We start from the raw sequence: 20893 nt of genomic DNA on the forward strand, positions 1-20893 counted from the left end.
CTGTTATGAAGTTGCGATCCTTTAGACAGGTAAATCTAAAAGTTGATAACATGTCATAATATAACATTGCATATGTCAACTATCTTTTTAATGTTGTGGTTGATAGCAGGATTTTGTTTAGAAAAGTTAAATGACTATTACATTTTCCAGCTTTGTGGCAGTGGAAACATTCATTGATTTATCCAATGTATAAAGTGCTCCTCTGCATTTAACAGTGTTGAGATTCAGATTTTACTATGTCAACAGCTATCAAGAGGACTATGAACTTTGAATAGATTGACAGATTCATGGACTTGTAAGTGGAGCTTGACTGTGTATTTTAACGGTTTAACGAGCATCTCAAAAACTTCCTGTGCTATTATAGGACTCATAAGTTCTGCTCATACTGGATGTTGGTATGTAAGCGTGTGGGATATGTGTAAGTATACAAAAGTCTGGAGGTAAATGAGATGTTGGTTGGGAGTTGGTGAAAAGACCTGAGAGGGTATGGGCATTGGTGAGATGGGAGTGACAGGACTACAGTGCTTAACTCTCAGCTAAGGAACTTGCCCAAAGTTTCAAAAAATGGAATCGGGCTTTCTAACCTGCTTGCCTCAGTCGCCATGCTTCCTACTCCATGAGCGCTCACATGGTGGCATCCCTGATGATCTAACCCCAACACGCCACCATTAAAACGGTATAGACAGCGCCACTGAGTGGGAGGTGGGAATGTGATATTAGGAAATCTTCCAACTCCCAATAACCACATCAGAAGGGAGAATCCAGTGTTAACTCTCTTCATTTCCTATATACATGAAAATAAATAAGAGTAGTTATTTCTAGATAGCAGTCATCCTTCAGCTGAAGACTTTATTCTTGGGGATTCATCTACATGAAGACACAGAGCTTGGAACTCATTGTGTGAGGAGTTGTCTTTCATTAACCTGTAAATCACAAGACCGCAATGCAAATGAAGATGGCTGTGACGAACCCAGAATGGGTGGGGTAAGTAATGGTTGGCCATTCGAAATTGTCCCACAGTGTCTAGAAAAGTGCATGCTAGGTTGATTAGCCATGGTACATGCAGGGTTATAGGGATAGGGTTGAGGGCTAGGTCTGGGTGGGATGTTCTTCTGAGGGTCAGTACAGATTCAATGGACCAAATGGTCTCCTTCCGTACCGTAGGATGTCTATGACTTGCTGAAGTCTTTCATTCTATGAGGGAGGGGGCTGCAGGTTTGAGCAATGTGCAGCCCTTCAAAGATCAACAGCACACATCTAAACAGTGAAGGTGAAATGCACCTGCATGCAATGCATTTCCTGTGGCTGCTAAGCATTAATCTACTAGGTAGTGTGCTTATCCCAAGTGCTCCCAACCTTTTCATGCAGGATTATGACAGAACCCCTCTTATGCCTGTGTGCCTGGGAACGTGGAGCCCAGTTGCCAAAGCTGCAGTTGCCAATGGTTACTGCCTGGATATGGTGCAGTAGCTGTTCACTTCATATCTTGGAGAATGGAACATTACATCAGGATAAGGATGGGTGGCTTCAGTACCTGCAATGGCCTACTTGTGATTTTACAGAGACTCGCACACACTGTTAATAGTGTGAACAAAATATCTATTTATAAAATTGAGAATGTACTTACAATGAGGTGTCACCCATGGCACTACTGAGGCCTCAGGTGGTCTTCTTCTTTCTTTCTATCCCACCCTTACATCTCATTGCCGATCTGGGTTCTGCAATTGGGGGTGGAGGGTGCCTGGAGTGGAGCCCATTGCCTGCAGAGGTCAGTGGTGCTTTTGTCCAAAAGACTCAGAGAAACTGAGAGTGGCCTTGCTGGACCGCAGGTGCACCCTCCTCAGTTTGAACTGCCACAGGGTTGAGAGTCGAATGCAGGCTAGAGGTGGATGCCCGGCCACCTCCGGAGTGTCCTGTGTGGTGGTGGGTCGGGGAAGGCTTTGTGTGGCTTCTGCTGGGTACCTAATGGCCCAGCACTGTCTCCTTGTGTGGCATTGCCATCTGGAGAGGGATCAAGGTCACTCATTCCCCTTGGTGTCCTGCTGTTGGTGTTCAGAACCAACGGCTAGAACAATGGAGTACTGGTCCATTCTGTATCCAGCAGACTTTGCAACTTTGAATCTGGCTCTCCATGTCAGCCATCAACTTGTTCCTGAACGCAAAGCAGGGTGCCAATTTCCCCATTGTTGCCAAGGAACTGTATGCAGTTATTCAAGGCAGCTCTAGAATGCCAGGACTTGCATGGGTGCTCAATGACCTGTTAAATGTGATGCTGTTGCCAGGGATCCCAGTGTATGCTGGGATATCTCTGAAGTGGCAAGTGCTTCTCACTGTAGTATTTGGAAAAATTGGGCTAGCATCAGATGGAAGGGGCAAATTCAGAAAAATTAATTGGTCCTCATGGAGACAAACCTTCCATAAAATGCAATGAAAATGACACTTTGCAAAAAGATGGCAAAATTCAGGCCAAAGGTTTTATTTTTTGTGACATTTCCTTTGTCCTTTCCTTTGTTCAATGTCAGTGATGCAGGCAGTAGTTGAGCAGATGTGTGGCTTTGTAGAAAGGCTGTTCTTACTTTGCCACATAACATATTAGAGATAGATATGAAGTTGTTGTCTATTCCTCTTGGGCCACAATTACTTGGGAGTAAAATTCAAACTCAGTGGAGTGCAAGTTAGGGAGTGGAGGCAGGTTGGTCCTCAAGCACCTTATTGATTTCAATAGAAAGGAACATTCATTAATTTATACAATAAGCAGTTGGAAGCTGTTATGGCTCAGTGATAGTGTCCTTACCTCTGAATCAGGAGGCCTGGGTTCAAGTCCCACCTGCTCCAGAGATGCATACTAACATCCTTGAATAAGTTGGTTCGAAAATATCTATCTTGAGAAACATCTATAGTGATGTTCTATGCCCTCAACTATCTTGCTTCATGTTTGGCATGACTTCAATCAGTGGAGAGTTTTAAAGGGATTCTGTTAACTCAGTTGGCTGGACAGCTGGTTTACAATGTTGAATAACACCAACACGTTGAACTCCCATGTTTGCTGAGGTCACCATGAATGACCTGTCATCTCACCCATCACCTGAGGCGTGGTGACCCTCAGGTTAAACTCACTGCTAGCCGAATCATTCTGAGAGGCTGGGAGAATAGTAACTTTACCTCCGAAAAAAATTTGGGAGTCTCTTGTGGTGCAGTGGTAGTGTCTTTACCCCTGAGCCACGGAATCTGAATTCAAATCCCACTTGCTTCAGAGGTAGACAATAACGTTGCAGAACAAGTTGATCTGAAAATATTTCCATGTAGAATCTCTACTCTCAGAGTATCCCTAGTCCTGGGCCAGAAGATCCAAGTTCAAGTCCCACCTGGACATGTGTCAAACATATCTGAACATGTTGATTTAATTAAATATAATTGGCAGCTGATCCACTCACCCCACATTAATCCTTTATTGGAGCTGAATTCCACCCCGCCATGTCTCCCACAGCTAGGAGTTGTGCAATTAATCTGCTGAGGTATTTTTAGCTGGGCCTGCTATCTCCTGCTATATTTGGTTTAGGAGAAGAGCCATTTCTGAGGCAGGTAGTGAAGCCTAGTTATTGTATCATGATCTCACATGATGAAATCTTTCTCATTGTTATTGTGTTATCATCATGACCCAATATAGTAATGTTATGAAACCCCACTCATGTATGTTCTTGCCAAAAGCATCAAAATCAGTACTGGTGAAGCACTGAATGTTGGGGACCTAGTGTAGCCATTTTGCAGGAAAACCAATTGCACTTTGCAATTAACCAACTCTTAGTTCACACTGATATGCAACAGCAGTTTAACACTATCCAGCATTTCTTTTTCTCTCAAGGTCAAGTAGTACCCAATAATGCATTTATAGTGGCAAGTGGCATAATACAAAAAATCACAATAACCTTAAAATAACCAGATGGGTAGTCACAGTTTCTGATGAATTCAAATTAATTAACTGCATAATTGCTTTGCAGCCACAGGTTTACACTACCATCAACTACATCACCAGGCTCCACTGTCTGAATTAAATTTGGAATAGAGCTGACAATTATTTAAATAACCCAGCAGATGACATCACCAAAAACCAAGCTATTGTCATATTATTTCTAGGTAAAGGACATTCATTTTATCACTGCTAATTAGAAGCATTCAAATTGTGGTTGTATATAAGCTTCATATTGACACCAGCTCCTGGGGTTTTTAAAAGATAGCATTTCAGGAAATTGCAATTCGCAATCTAGAATATTCAGAAATTCAGAGATCCAATTTTGTGATCAAGTAGCTAAGTAATGTCATTGGTGACAACTGTAAGCGGACATATATCTCACAAGTTTCACATCGCTTGCTTTTGGAAAAAGTGAGAAAAATTGTTTTTTCCCTATGGATACTAACTCACATTGAGACATATTTTATTGCATTAATTTATAGATGCAGCAATCAGGTGCTATTCTTAGTTCCAGTAAAAATTATTTCACAATAACTTTACCTCTCACATAGTCAAATGGAAATTGCAATATTTTCCAATTTGTGCTTAAACCGACAACTTATGATTTAAAACATCAACTGCGCATAGACTGCAAATCACCATCTTTCAACTTGGCATGTGAGCACTGCATAAAGAAGAACAAAAATAGCTCCTCATTATCTAGCAACAGCTGAGGATCAGGAATTGGGGCTGGGAAAATGTACAGCTATCAACTGAAACCCTATGGTTTGTGTTGTGCTCTGAATGTGTGGAGGACATTGAAATGGTTCTGCATGCTCCAGGTGCTGTTTGCCCTCAGGGTTTGTCATCTTTATATCGTCAATTATAATTATGAGTCATCTGAATCATTTTAATATGTTTCATGATGCAAAATTAATTTGTATTAACAGGTGTCAAGAATTTTTGTGTTATTTTATTAGTCACATCGAATTTTTTTGATATTTTACAAAGCACAACAACCTCTTAACATATTTCATTCTGGCACAATTACATTTAAAAAAAAATACCCCACTCAAAAGGTTGGAAAGCTTCACTGTAGAAAGATGCACCAGATTTTATTGGCCTACATATTTCTTTCCATCAGGACATAACTCAAGCCCATGGCAGTAATTCTTCTCGCAACAGCCAGTTAAAGGGCAGAAGTATCAGCCCACGAAGAATAGTGGCCTGTCATTTTGAGTGGTCAGCCCCAGCAGAGGACCGTCAACACTGTAGCCTCAACAACAGCATCAGTATAGGAGGCTGCAGTTGAGACTGAAAGGGGACAAAGAGGGCGCCCACATATCAAACTGATCTTGAAGGGCTACAAGTAAACAGTACTGACAATGACTGGGTCAGGTGAGCACAAACCTGCGATGGGTGAGCTTTTTTGGTAAATGGCGATTCCAAATAAAAAAAAGGCTACCCCCACAAAAAGGTGTTGAGAGGCCAACTCATTCTACCTGATGGTCTCCCCATTTGACTGGCAGTTACTCCAATGGTGATAAAATAGTTTTCATTACAGCTTCCCTCCCAAAGGCTACTGCCACCAGTTTATAAATCCTCTTACTTCCCAGTCCATCTTCAAATGGCCACTACAATTCTAGCCATAGATTCTTCCAAAGGTTTAACGGTATCATAGATTAATGCCCAAGATTTCACTCAACAAAGAGGTACACATTCACTTTTATTGTTATGTCCTTTCTTTAGATTAATTGATGTTCCAGGAAATGTTTTCATTGTCATTGACAAAGCCATATGCCTGATTTTATGTTTGAGAAGGTAGCAATGAGCTCTCTTCTTAACCCCTGCATTCCATGTGGTGTAGGTATACCCACAGCACTATTAGGGAGGGAGTTCCAGGAATTTTATCCAGCATCAATGAAGGAGCATGAGATATTCCCAAAATACCTGGGGAATGATTGCAGGCATCACACACTTACATATTTGCTGTCCTGCATGTTATTCTGTATGTGTGGAGGTGGAAGATTTGGAAGGTGCTGTTTGAAGTCTTGGTGAGTTGGTGGACAGGCATTTGGAGTTGATGGATAAGTTATTTGCCCTCAAAAGCCAAGTTCTTATCTATTCCTTCTACTGAAGTATTTATGAGACTAGTGCAATTCAGTTTCTGATCAATTGTAACCTCCAGGATGCTACTGTTAGCCCAAGGATATTACTACAGGAGTTCCTCAGGCTTTCTCCCAGAAAGCCTTCACCTGGTTCAGCAACGACCTTCCCTCCTTGATACAATCTGAGGTGGGGATGTTCGCTGATGATTCCACAGTCTTCAGTATCATTTGCAACTCTTCTGATACCAAAGCATTCCTTGCCCATTTGCAGCAAGACCTGATAGTCACTTTTGGTGTGATAATTGACAAATGACATTTATGCCACATGTAATAACCATTTCAACAAGAGAGATCCCAATCATTCTCCCTTAAAATTTAATGGCCACAATAATTTGGATAACCTTGTGTGAGGTCTGGTCACGACAATAGAAAGTAGATAAAATAGCAATTTATATGAACCTTCCATTGCCAGTCCCCTTTGTTAAAACTGAACTTTTCGTTTTTTTCTATGTTCTGACATGACTCTATTAAATTTTTTTTTTAGTTATGCTACCCAAATGTTCCCAAATGGAAGCTAGGCTTGTTCAATCAGCGACTCCTGGGAACAAAAAAAAGTTAAGTAAATGAACTTTCCCCATACATTTTCAAAATACATGAGAATCCCCAATTTGACAGGAGATCAACATAGAAGAGGGTGATGAGGAGGAATTTCTTCAGATAGAGGGTGGTGAATCTGTGGAACGCATTGCTGCAGAAGGACGTAAAGGCCAAGTCACTAAATGTATTTAAGACAGAGATAGATAGATTCGTTAAAAATCACGCAACACCAGGTTATAGTCCAACAGGTTTAATTGGAAGTACTAGCTTTCAGAGCATTGCTCCTTCATCAGGTGGTTGTAGAGGACACAATTGTAAGACAAAAAATTTATAGCAAAAGTTTACAGTGTGACGTAACTGAAATTATACATTGAAAAATCCCTTGATTATTTGTTGAGTCTTTCATCTGTTAGAATGACCATGATAGTTTCACTTCTTTCATATGTAAATCACAAAACTTTTTTTTAAAGTTACATTCTCAGGTTAAACGTAACAATTGGTGTGATCCAGAGAATGTGTTGAAGGTGTTAGCCCCCTGTTCCCTGTCTGTGCCATAATGTTTAGACTGATTCTAATCTAAAAAGTGAGTTAACAGAGTCTTACATGGATTCATGGCATCTCCCAATCAGATGGATTCATGATTAGTAAGGGGATCAAAGTTACAAGGAGAAGGCAGGACATTGAGGTTGAGAAACATATCAGCCATGACTGAATAGTGAAGCAGACTCGATGGGCCAAATGGCTTCATTCTGCTTCTATATCTTATGATCTTATGATCTCACAAGCAGAATTATAATTGTGATTCAATAGTATTCTTCCATTAGACTAAAATGCCCAGCTGTTGGCCTCTTAGCAGATTCAAACAGAGAATGGAAGCCAATATATGCTGTATGGATCCACGCAAGGCAACAATGTAAAGGAAAGGTTGAGTGTTCTGAATCGGGTTCATTTTAACTGAATCCACCCAGTCAGAGATTGATGGGTTACCACCAGTTGCCAGGCTTGTATAGAAGGAGGACGGTGATGTCATATGTGACTAATCCAATGCAGTCAGTTTCCTGTCTCAGTGTGTCCCTAATCTTATGCAGCCTTGATAACATGGATAAAGTAATCAGGAGTCTGATTGTGAATTTGTGTTACAACTGGTGTTTGTTATAGCATCTTCAATGAGACCAGAGTCAAGCTATTGCAGATATTTTTCATTCTACTGTAGAAGCTTCGCAAAAACAAAAACAGCAATTCTTAGCTACCCCTTTTCAGCAGTGAATCTGCAGACTATTCCTGGGAATAATTCATGCAGGTGCCTCATTGTGTGCTGCAGTAGGGTTGTACTCCTGGTGAGCCTATACAGTGAATTGCGAGGCATAACAGTTATCAAGACTTGACAATTGATTCTCAACCTGACAGCATCAAGCTTCGAACTCTTGTTAATGGAAAAGCCTCTGAATCCTTGAATATTGTTGGATTCTTGGATTAGCATCTATTATAATCTATAGAATTTGTACAGGCAGCTCCCAGCCACCAGCGCCTGTGCGATACCCCAAGGGAACAGACTGACAAGTGACAAGTTGAAAAAATAACTGGCCAAAAATCAATCCAATAAGTTCATCTCACCAATTCATTTATAGCATAGAAGTTCTGCAGAAAAGGTGCCACCTAAGATCAATGTAATTTTACATGTGTAATAGATAATAGTAATAGGCACAGTAAATGCAGACATCTGCACAGTAATGCATAATAATGTTGCCACTAATTGAAAGATCATGCTGTGTATGCCTGTTCTATGGAGGCCAAGTGATGCCAGCACATGCTCATTAGTGACCCTTACTGTTCAGATATAAAGCTCGGTAATTACTACAGCTATACTCACCGGAAGAATATTTACCTTTGCCAGAAATAAAGTATCAATCTTAGTACAGAGCAAGGAGAGTGTTGAAAGTTCATTTCACCCGGTGGGGTCCACTCTCAAAAAGTGTTAGTAGCCCTTAACAAGCTTTTAATTTGTATTAATTAACAGTGATAAACTAACTGCAGAACATACCAGTGTTCCCAATGTAAACTTTCACACTTCAGAAAACAAATGATAGGGCTATAACTTTAGGTGCAGCACTTATCACTAATTCTACACGAAATTAGTAATTTCACTGGAAATACAATACAAATGAAACCACCACAATATATTCATAATGACATTAATGTAATTTTAATTATTACAAGGGACTTTATTAGCCATGAATGGACTCCAGGTTTGTGTTTTCTAAGGAATTGTTCAATTAATTTTCGTGTGTGGTAGTCAGTTTTACTTTAATATCACCCACAGTTTCTCTTTCCCTCGACCACCACTATTACTTATTCCTATCATCCGGATCTAAGTACCAATGTGCTAAGTCTCAGAGAAAGATCATATATATAGCTTTATGTTTGTCTCCAGTGGATGTGAGGCATGAATCCTCTCAATTCCATTGCAAGTGCATTAAATGCATAAAAGTTAGAGAATTCCAGATAATGACCATCTCCAACAAGAGCAACTGTTAAGGATGAGAAGGGATTCGCTAAACAGTGGGATAAATAGCATCTCTCATTGGTGGGTTGACAGAACCACATAGGCCCCTCACCAAGTAGCCAATAAGTCAGCTTTAAAAGGATATTGGAAGACCGAATCAACATCCAGTCACTATTTTCCAGTTTGGGACTAGTGACGTATGGAAAGTATCAAGAAATGCTACTTAGAGACTATCAGTAACAGAGAGCTAAATAAAAGATAAGGCCTGATGGTTTATCATCTCTGCGTTATTTTTCAAACCATGTGATTATTGACATTAGAATAAGCAGATCAGGGAGGTGAACATGAGTAAAAAGGAATGATACGGGAAAAGCATGTTCCATGTCATGGAATACTGGCACTAGCACTAGGACAGGAAGGAATTCTACTGCTGGGACAGGCACCTTCTAAACTAGGCTGGTATAGGGTCATTGTGGAAAGGATAAATAGGCCAGTCACATGAATTTTAAGCTCCCAAATGGTTTGAGGCATGAGATGGTGTGGGCTTAGGTAGAAAAGCTATTAATAATATCTTGTAAATAAATAAACAAATTTAGTAGTGTTATAGTCAGAAATTGTGCTTTATGCATAACAGGTAAAGGGAAAATAACATTTTTGAAGTAACTAAGGAATATGAGTGAAATAAATTATAGCTAACACATTAGAACTAAGGATTAGTTCATGTATGTAACAAAATTAACATTCTTCATAAAACACACAGAGCATATAGAACAAATTCAGATTGGAGGATATGATGGAGTAGCTATTTTTGAGACAGGGCTACATGACAGTCATAATAAAATTAGTAGCATTTGTATTTCATTCAAGAAACAACTGGTAGCTATTCAAATGTGGGGAACAGTACAATTAAGGGGATAGATCCAGTACTCTGTAGCCGTTAGTGTGAATCCTGAAGGCAGTGTTACCTGCCTGGAATCAGGATTAAAGAGTTCCTTGGGTCTGGAAAGGAACTTGGTATGGGAAGGAAAGGATTCAGTTGTTGTTGTCCATACTGGTACCAACAACATTAATAGGACGAGAAAGAAAGCTCTGTAAAAAGATTTCAAATTGTTACGAGGTAAACTAAAAAGTAGAACATCCAAAGTAATTACTATCTGTGCCACAGACAAACTGATATAAAGTAATTAAAGTTAAAAATAAATTAAAGGCACGGCCCAAAGATTGGTGTGTGAGGAGTGGGTTTCAGTTCATGGCCCCAATACTAGGGTAGAAGGGAGATGTTCCAGTGGGGCCTACATTCACCTTAGCCAAACATTTCCATTTTACAACCTGAAGAACCATTTGGAGTCCATTTTCAAGTATTTTTGCAAGATTCCTATCAGTCCTCTCTTTCCAAATTAGGTTACAATATCCTAAAAAGCTCCAGATCCTGGATTTACTCTATTTCTGTTATATACATGTATGTGTGTATATATATATGTATGTCCTATTAATCTTATAGAATTGTAAGCTGCCTTTGTTAGCCACAGCTGACTGATCTTTTTTAAATGTTTGTGATTTGAAAGAATGTATAATACTGTAAATCGTATAAGAGTTCTTTAATGATTATCCATTAAAGGTGCTTTTATTCCTTTTAATGTATTTTCTCAATCTACTTCAGCCAATTTATGCTTCATGCCTTTGTAATTTCCCATATTCAAATTTAACACTCCTGCTTCAGATTGTATTGCCTCACTTTCAAATCATGGAAAATTCCATCACACACCATAAACCTTTGGCTGTTTGCAACAAACAAGGTACAGACTGTACCCAACCAGCTCCCACTTGCAAAGGCCACACAGTGTTCAACATTAGATATGATTCCCAAAACTGGACAATAAACTGAATAATCCTGAGTGTGCAAAAAATTACTCTGAGAACCAATTTTGGATCTTCAGTCAGGTTTGCACTGCGTCACACTTGCAAGTATTGTAAGCAACATACATTAATTTAGAGAGCTCAGCACATACACATTGGCATCTATTTCATGAAATTGGAATAGGCAATGACTTGTTGGTTCTTTTCTCAGGACAATGCCTTAATCATTCAAAGTCATCCAGTGCATGATGAGCTCTTGCCTGGGCCCATCTGCTCCTAACTGCTTTCCTTCATTGTTTTACTTTTGCTTCTGCTCTTTTCTTTTGCTTTGTTTTCCTTTTCTTTTGGTTTGTTTCCTTCTTCTGTAGCAGTTTGGTGGACTAAAAGTGAAGTGGCAGACATGGCTTCTCCTGGCGATTAGAGGCGGTGGCAGTGAGTACGTTCTGTCACCACTTGGGACCAGTGGCAGCGCCAGCAGCGGAACCAGTGGCAGCAGCTGCAGCAGCAGCAATGCTCCTCCAACTATTGGGGATGGTGTTGCCAGCGGCAGCAGACTCTTCAAGATGGTGGTGCTGTCAAGGTAACTCTGCAGCCAAAGCAAGACGCATGGTCTGGTGGCAGCCTGGCCTGACAGCAGAGCCAGGGACTCTTGGCTATGAGGTGAGTGTGGACTCAGCAGTGAAGAGATGGCACCTAAAGTGAGCAACTCCTCTGTTGGTGGGTCTGGCGCAGAAAGTAGCGAGGTGATAGAGTCTCCTTTGAGGCCTGGTGCTGGCTCAGAACGACTGATATTCTGAACTTTTTACTTTGTTATTTTTCTAACTTATTCCTCTGACCTATAATGCTGCACTATTTATTTCTATACTGTTCTTTTTTTTATTTCCTAAGAATTTGATATTAAGTATCTGTACCTAGGTACCTTTTTAACCTAAGATGGCACTGTAATGCGGCAACTGTAAATTTTTCACTCCTCATTTGAGTACATATGACAATAAAGCTAGTTTTATTCAATTCAATTGAAAGTTAATCTGTCTGATTGAAAGTTAACTGTCTACCAGTATTGTTTGGCCTATTCTTCATGACATCATGTCTACTAATCAGAATTTAATTGCCAACAAATCGGCATTCAAATCTCAGACAGTAAAGATATTAGTTTTCTTCTTTAAATTGATAGTCTTGGGAATTGTCCTGATGAGTAGAAGACAAAACGCTTCACCAAAATGTATATTTTTTCCATCAATTCTCAAATTCTGTACTACCAAACAACTATTTCAGAGCATGATATAACAATGTAGGGGGAGAGGGGGGGAAATTACTGATGATCAGGGAGGGGTTAATAGCCCAAATGGAAGAGCTTACTTAAAGTCTTGATGCATTGCATGCCAAGTGCCAAAGTCAGGAAAGAATGTAAAGAAAGATTTCCAACTAGTCATTTTTTTCTAACTGTGCTAGCACAATGGGAATGCATTTTTGCCCAACAACTCCAAAGACGCACCAGGAAATTTTACAAAACCACTTGAGTTGGACCCTAGCCTGCAGGAATTGTAGCTACCAATGTCCAGGATATTGTGACTATATATTATTGCTTGGTGATTTTAATCAAGAGCTTATGTATTAAGCAAATCACAGTTGTTGTGTGCCATTTTGACAGCAAGATTTCAAACCTAGGCTAAGTAGTTTAGGAGTGCGTCCTTTCTACACTTGAAAAACTAAAGTGGTAAAGGAAAACATAAAGCTAACAGAAAAAAGCAAGCAAGAAATAGCACAGACACTGATGAATCAGGAGGCACAGTGATAAGCAAAAAGGCAATACCTACAACAGCTACAAAAGTAAGGTATAAAAAGAAATTTGTAAGGTACCTCAAAATCTACACAAACACAATTTTTAGGAAAAGTATAGCGGTCAGGAGCAAAAAGAAACTCCTGAAAATTTGATAATGATGACATTGACAATAAAAACATGGAAATGACTAATGATGAATGATTACTTTTTGTGGTAGCAGGCCTGACTAATATTAAATCCTGAATGGGAAGGCACCAAGATTAATATAAAGGTAAGAATAGTGAGGAAAGAAACATTAAAGAATGACAAGTTCTCAAGATCAAGAAAATTTCCATTCCAAAGTTTAAGCTAAGTGAGAACATTGTGGATACCCTGAATATAATCTTTGAAATCGAATCGAAGAGTGTGGCACTAGAAAAGCACAGCAGATCAGGCAGCATCCGATGAGCAGGAGAATCGCAGCAGGAATCCTGATGAAGAGCTTATGCCTGGAACGTCGATTCTCCTGCTCCTCGGATGCTGCCTGATCTGCTGTGCTTTTCCAGCACCACACTCTCAACTCTGATCTCCAGCATCTGCAGTGCTCACTTTCTCCTATAATCTTCTAAAGTTCTGTTGATAGGAAAAAATTCTTTTAAATTGGAAAATTTTGCTATTTAGGAAAGAGGAATGAAATAAAGAAAAGGATTAAAGACCAATTAATTAGCATCTGTTATCAGAAAATTAACAGCATCTATAATTAAGGATAGGATGACTGAGCACCTTGCAATTTTTCAGTTGATCAGAGACAGCCACTGTGGATTTGTAAGGAATAGGTCATGCCTGACAATTCTGATTAAAATTTTTGAAAAGGTGACTAAAATGAACAGGGAAATGTCTATAGATGTCATTTATATGAACTTTCAGACGCAGTTGATAAACCCCCTAAGAGACTATTAGCTAAAGTTGAAGCTCACTGAACCAAAGGCAAACTGGCTAGAAAATTAGCTGAGTGACAGGAACATGGGGATAATGGACAGGTACTGTAATCGGTCAAATGTGACAAGTGATAGTTCCGCAAAAACCTGTGTTGGAGCTTCAACTATTCACCACATTTATTTTTGATTTTAATGGTGTGATAGAAAGCCACATATCCAAGTTTCCGCATGACTCAAAGATTGGTGGCATCATAAGCAGTGTAGACACAAGCGTAAAAGTAGAGACTCATTAATAAGAAGTACATTTATATAGTGCTATTCCTGACTTCTTAAAGTACTTTACAGCCAATGAACTACTTTTGAAGTGTAATCACTCTTCTAATGAAACACAAACAAAACCCATCAATTGCGCGCAGCAAACACCCCACAGACAACAATGTGATAACGGCCAGATAATCTATTTCTTTTCTGTGATGATCACTTAGGGATATAAATTGATTCAGCCACCAGGGATCAATTCTTACTCTTCTTTAAAATAGATTCAAACAGGACTTGCATAACTACTCCAGCAGACATGGCCTTACCTTAACATGTTTTCTGAAAGGTGGTACCTCAATGTGCCATGTTCTCAGTATGACAGTAAAGCATTCATCTTGACTCTTGTCTTCAAGCATAGAGGTGGCACTTGAACTCACAGCCAAGTGATTTGGAAACCAGAATGCTGGCAAGTGAACTGTGGCTGATGTGAAGTAAAAATAAACTTGAATATACAAATTGTGAGATTACGAATTTTGGACTTAATAAGGACAGAGCATAGTAAATGGTTTTTAAAAAGCTTGAAATAACAGAGCTCCAAAGTAAATAAAATACATAAAATAGTCAAAAAAAAGCACTGACATAATAGCTTTATATTTTATACAAGGGGGTTAAAGTTATATTGCAGCTGCACAAAGCCCTGATTTCGCAGACTTGGAGAGCAGTGATGGATACCGATCTTTGGAGCGAGCTTTCAAGAAAGCGCAGTGTAGATTTACTGAAATCATATTGAACTCAAGAGTCATATTACAAGAAGAAATTAGAGAAAATAGGGTTGTATTTCCTGGAATTTAGAAGGTAAAATGGCACTGTTAAATTAAAGTTTTTAAGATAATAAGGGAAATAAATAGGGTAGATAAAGAGAGACTATGTCCACTGGTTGGAGAGACAAAGTCTGGAACACAATCTAATAATTCTGGAGTCAAACACATCTCGGGTAGTAGCAGTTAACTCCTTTGTACAAGTGGCAGTAAATGACAGGTTAACAAATCTGAGGAGTATGCATTTTTGTTAGCTAAAGGTAAGAAGGGGAGTCCAAAACTAGAGGGCATAGGTTTAAGGTGAGAGGGGAAAGATTTAAAAGGGACCTAAGGGGCAATATTTTCAAATAGAGGGCAGTGTATGTACAGAATTATCTGCCAGAGGAAGTGGTGGAGACTGGTACAATTATAACATTTAAAAGGCATCTGAATAGGTATATGAATTGGAAGGGTTTAGTGAGATATGGGCCAAATGCTGGCAAATGGGACTAGATTTAGAATATCTGGTCAGCATGGACGAGTTGGATTGAAAGGTCTGTTTCCATCTCTATGACTCTAAAAGGAGATATTGCAAAGGCAGATATCTAGAAGTCAGTCACAGATCAGTCATGATCTCATTGAATAGTGAAATGATGTTTCGAAGGATGTCATACTTTATCTGTGACTATGATTTGGAGATGCCGGTGTTGGACTGGGGTATACAGAGTTAAAAATCACACAACACCAGGTTATAGTCCAACAGGTTTAATTGGAAGCACACTAGATTTCGGAGCATCGCTCCTTCACCTGATGAAGGAGTGATGCTCCGAAATCTAGTGTGCTTCCAATTAAACTTGTTGGACTATAACCTGTTGTTGTGTGATTTTTAACTTTATCTGTGATTATGTATTATTAAGTTCCAAAAACTGATTTGACTTTTGGGTTCTACCTCATCCAATGCAATGGCTTGATTAGGATGGAATCGTCCCAGGTTGGCATGGGCAGTAAGGAACTTTTCAACATCAAAACTATTAGGTCCCATTTTCCGACCAAATATTGAACAGTGAGATGAGAATCTTGCTAGTGAGTGGAGAGAAGTATATTCTCATGTATTACCATCTCATTAATGCCTAATCTTGCCACATTTATATGCAGTTTCCCACTCTCCCAACGACCAGAGAGAAACAAGATGGATGGTGACATGGAAATCAGAGTGGTTGCCTGGCAACTACAGCTCACCACTTAGTCCTCCAGTTTTCCATCTTGGGCACCAATCACCAACATCTCAGGGCACGCTCCATGAGTAAGAACTGCATACACACACCCTCCACGGGTCTTCACATTGGGCACGAATCAGCCTCATTGCAACCTCATGGCACATTTTTGACCTAAATTCAAGTTGGTTCTGCACTTTTATGCTGCACTTTGGAGCACACTGGCACCTGCCATTGAAATATTGTTGCAAGGGCACTTTGTGCACAAGGAGAGACAACTATCCCATGGATTGGACCAGGCTGTACCTCAGGGATCCTCATTTCCTCTCAGTGCCCACACACTTTGCATCTACTGTACTTGGATGCTTACAGCATACCTGCCTTTCCCTTTTGCACTTTGCATCCTCAGCCAGAGCTTTAAGTCTCACAGTAACTCTGACTTATTTTGCCTTTTAGCACAGCCACGAAGCCAGGCAGCTTGTCACTATTGTCAGCAATCAAAATGGACATGTTGTTGTATGACACTAGGCTATGTCATGATCACAACTGCTACCAGCATACACAGCAAAATCCTGTACATGCATCAACCAAATGACGATGTCGCAAAGTCTAAGTGGAGTAGTCCTCAGTAAAGTCAAGGGAAACATCCTTCAGTCAGGGGATACCAGCATAGTAGGTCAAGAGCAGCTCTAACATCAGTCCATGCCTTGGGCATGGTCAGCTGGCCATTAGCAGGGAAGACAGGGCAGGGGACAGTTCAGGAAGTGGGCCACAGGCAATCCTGCAGATCCAGCAACCAGTCTGCAGTTATAAGTTAGTTGGGCAGCCACACACAGATCAGTTACAGGTCCAATTACTCAGCAATCGGGGATATCCATGCAGGTCAGTTGTGGTGTGGGAATGGTGGGGAAGGCTGCAGTCAGGCCTGGGAGTCAAGGGACACTGCTGGGAAGGGTCACAAGTACCCAGGCTTCAATAGGGGGACAGTACTGAATGATGGTTGACCTGCCTAAGCTGTGGAATCAGGGGGTAATGTTGAGAGATGATGTCAGGATTTAAAGTGGTGTGTGTGGGAACATCTGGAAGCGTAGTTCTGATGGGCTCAACAGTCGGTTTCAGCAAAAAAAAAGAGCATGGAGCTTCACAGGGTGCCCTTGGTTTCTAGGCTGAGTTTGTGACTCAGTAAAACACACCCTGCATTGCCTTCCATACCTGTAACTCATAAACATGTACCAGAAATGGAAAATGGCTGCAACCACAGCCAGAGTGAGTGGAGTAATTCTGTGAGTATGCAAGCTCGACTTGCGAGCGATTTTTAAGCCTTTGGGGGGTCAATGGCATTAATCAGACACTTTCACAGGACAGGTTGAAGTCATCTGGAATCATAACACCCCGGTATATGAAATTCAGTCAGTGCCCAACTGTGTGGGATATAGTTAGATAAAAAGGCATCAAAGGGTATGGGGAGGAAATGGGAACGGAGTACTGAGTTGGTTGATCAGTCATGATCATACTAAATGGCAGAGCAGGCTCCAAGGGCTAAATGGATCCTTTTTATATGTTTCTATGTATATTTTCATCCCTGTAACATCATCAACTCTGCCCCCTTTTTCAATTTGTCTGCTTTTGGAACACTCAGTCATGCTTTTGTTACCTCTGGACTCATCAATGCAAATGCAGCCCTGACCAAACTCCTACATTCTATCTTCTGTAAACCTGAGATTGTTCCAAAGCTCTGCTTCACATGTCCTTACTTGCTCCAATCCTATTCTTCCATCATGCAATCACTGATATATATTGACACCTAGTCAAGCAATTCCTCAATTTTAAACTTCTAATCCTTGTTTTCAAAACCTTTAATTGTCTCACATCTTCCAACTATCCTCCAGTCCCAAAACCCTCTTGGTTTTCTGCACTCTTGTAATTTTGGCCTCTCAATCATCCCCAGTTTTAAATGCTCTACTTTGGTAACCAAGCCTTCAACTTTTTAATTCCCTCCCCAAATAGTTTCCTCAGTCATGTCCACTCGAATGAGAAAGTGAATTATTCTTTGCATGGGTTAAGGGGATGTATTGCGAAGTGTTTATGATGAGATAAATCTTTGCATGCAAGTTTGATTCATAGATATTCATAGGTGAATGAAGAATGAAAGGAAGCTAGAGGACATGGAAGTACATGGGTATTTGAAGATAACTTCAACAACAACAACTTGCAATATAGAGTGCTTTTAATACAACATATCCCAAGGCACTTCACAGGAGCGCTGTAAAGTTAAATATGATACTGAGCTGCATAACTTGATAATCAGCAAAATAGCTAAAAGTTTGATCAGAATGATAGATTTTAAGCAGATAGAGATGAAAAGATGAGAGTTGATAAGAGTTGTGCTCGGATAATCACAGGTTTTGCAGGATGCAGCATCGGACAACAAATTGTGACGTGCATTTTGGCAAATATGGCAGGTGGGCCTCCTTTTGGGGGGGGGGGGGGTGGTGGGGCGGGGTGGGGGGGGGGGGTGGCAGGTCTCCACTGTGGCTCAGCTAGGTGCAGGGGCCATATCCTGTCGAGAGGTGGGGTGGGGGGAATAATCAAATGTTGATAGAGGTGCTATCAACAATCTGCAAAAATCTGTCCCAAAACTTTCTGAGAAAGAGACCATCGTGTCCAATGCTGCTGATACAAAAAACTATCCAAACTAATCCAGCTTGCCAGCTTTTGTTCTGCAGTGAGAAGATTCAGCCAATCATGTGTATATCCAAGTATTTTTAAAAAGGGTTTCTGCCTTTACTACCATTTCAAATAATAAATTCCAGACCAGAGCACCCTTTGACTGAAAATAATCCTTCTGAAGTACTCCCTCTTTTAACTCTTTTCTGACAGAAATAAGTCCACCCTATCCACATTTCATCATTTTATACAACTACCCCAGCCATCTCAGTTCTAATGGAAAGAATCATAGCCTGTGCAATTCTTCTTCATAGCTAAAATTTTCCATTGCTGACAAACCTCCTGCTATAAATCTCCTCTGTACGTTGTGTGACTATATCCTGTGTATAAAACAAAGATTAGAATTGTACACAGGGCTCGACCTGTGATCTGAGTCAAGATTAGAGTGGTGCTGGAAAAGCACAGCAAGTCAGGCAGCACCCAAGGAGCAGGAAAATCGACGTTTTGGGCAAAAGCCCTTCATCAGGTTTCAGCATCTGCAGTCCTCATTTTTGTCTACCTGTGATCCAATGAGTGTTTCTAGCACAAATTTGTATTTGTTACATTCTGGAATAAAGCAGTCTCTATTCATTCTTAACTACCTCTGTCCTGACACCATCATGGCCCAGATTTTCCAAAAGGAATGTAATAATTAATAATGGTATACCCTGGAGATTTGCATCAGGCCCAGAGCACCTCACCATCTGGGAATTGCTGAGGAAGTTTAAACTTTCAATGAGAAAAAAACCAACATCCGTAATCCTATGAAAACATCCCCAACTTGGTGTAATGATCGCTGACTTCAGACGGTTCTGACTCTAATGCCTGAATAGATCCCAGGAAATAATCCTTAGAGGGTTAAGACTTGGTCTAACTCCAGGATAACTAGAAAACTGACAGCCGACTCACCAGACAACAGTTCCTCTCACAATCTCATCTCACACCCATCCAACCTGACCTAACCACCCAACTTCTCCCAACCCAACCTCACATAATTGAAAAGTGCAACAGAGCATTAAACTTACCTTTCTGTTTAAATTCCAAAGCCCTCAAGGGTCATGGGAGGTGCCATGGCTTTACTTGCCCTTAGCTGCTCCAAAGCCCACCTTTTCAATGAAAGAGACTCCTATAAACACCTACATTAGAAAACTGGCTGTATGAAGCATGTGCAAGTCAGTAAATAGTTTGTTCTGTGATTGGGCATCAGTCGGAACAGTGCCAATGTCAGTCAGAAGTTCTGAGCCATTGCTCCAACCCTTACTTTGTTTGCCTTTCCCAAATACATTACCTCATATTTCACAAAACAGACACTTTTCAAAACACATGACCAGTCTATTGACCTGTTCCCATATCCTGCAGATTTCTCCCTCACTAATCAACTAATTTGTGCTTCAGTTGCAAAGCTCTTAATCATGACCTCTATATTTAAATCAAAGTCATTTATATGTTTCATTTAAAACATGGGACTTAGCACAGAACCCTGAAAAATCTCACAAGAAATAGTCAGTTATCCAGTGACTTTAGTCTTCGCTTCCTGCCAGAAAGCCAATTTTTCATTCCAGCTTTTGACCTGTCCTTGGATGCCATGGGCTCTAATCAGTGGACCACTGTCAAAACCAAGGCCAAACTCCAAAATAGACTCCATCAACTGCACAGTCCTTACTGATCCTCCTTTCTACCTTCTCAAAACATTAAAAGAAGTTAAACTAACCACCTCTGCTCCAGGACTTTACTGTAGCCTTCCTCACAGCTGATAGTTTTCTAATCAACCTACTCAGAGATGTTACTAGACACTTCTAGAGCAAGGGGGTTCTGTATCTGGTTCAGAGGCAAGGACACTACTACTGCACCACAACAGCCCCAAGGTTCCTCAGGGTAGTGTCCTCAGTCCAACCAATTTCAACCGCTTCAACAATGACCTTTTTTCCATCATAAAATCATGAATGGGAATATTCACTGATGATTGTATAATATTGAATACCATTTGTGACTCATCGAATACTGATGCATAACAGCAAGATCTGGACAACACTTAGGTTTAGACTAACAAGTGACAATTAACACTGCATTAATACCATATGTGCCAGGTAATGAATATCTCCAACAATGGAGAATCTAACCATGACATTTAACGGCACTATTGTCTTTTAATTCCCTACTATCAACATTTTGGAGTGTTACCATTGACCAGACACTGAACTGAA

Source organism: Chiloscyllium plagiosum, unplaced genomic scaffold (assembly GCF_037043375.1).
Source record: "Chiloscyllium plagiosum isolate Xiang-an unplaced genomic scaffold, Cpla_swu_hap1 HiC_scaffold_4, whole genome shotgun sequence".
NCBI lineage: Eukaryota > Metazoa > Chordata > Chondrichthyes > Orectolobiformes > Hemiscylliidae > Chiloscyllium > Chiloscyllium plagiosum.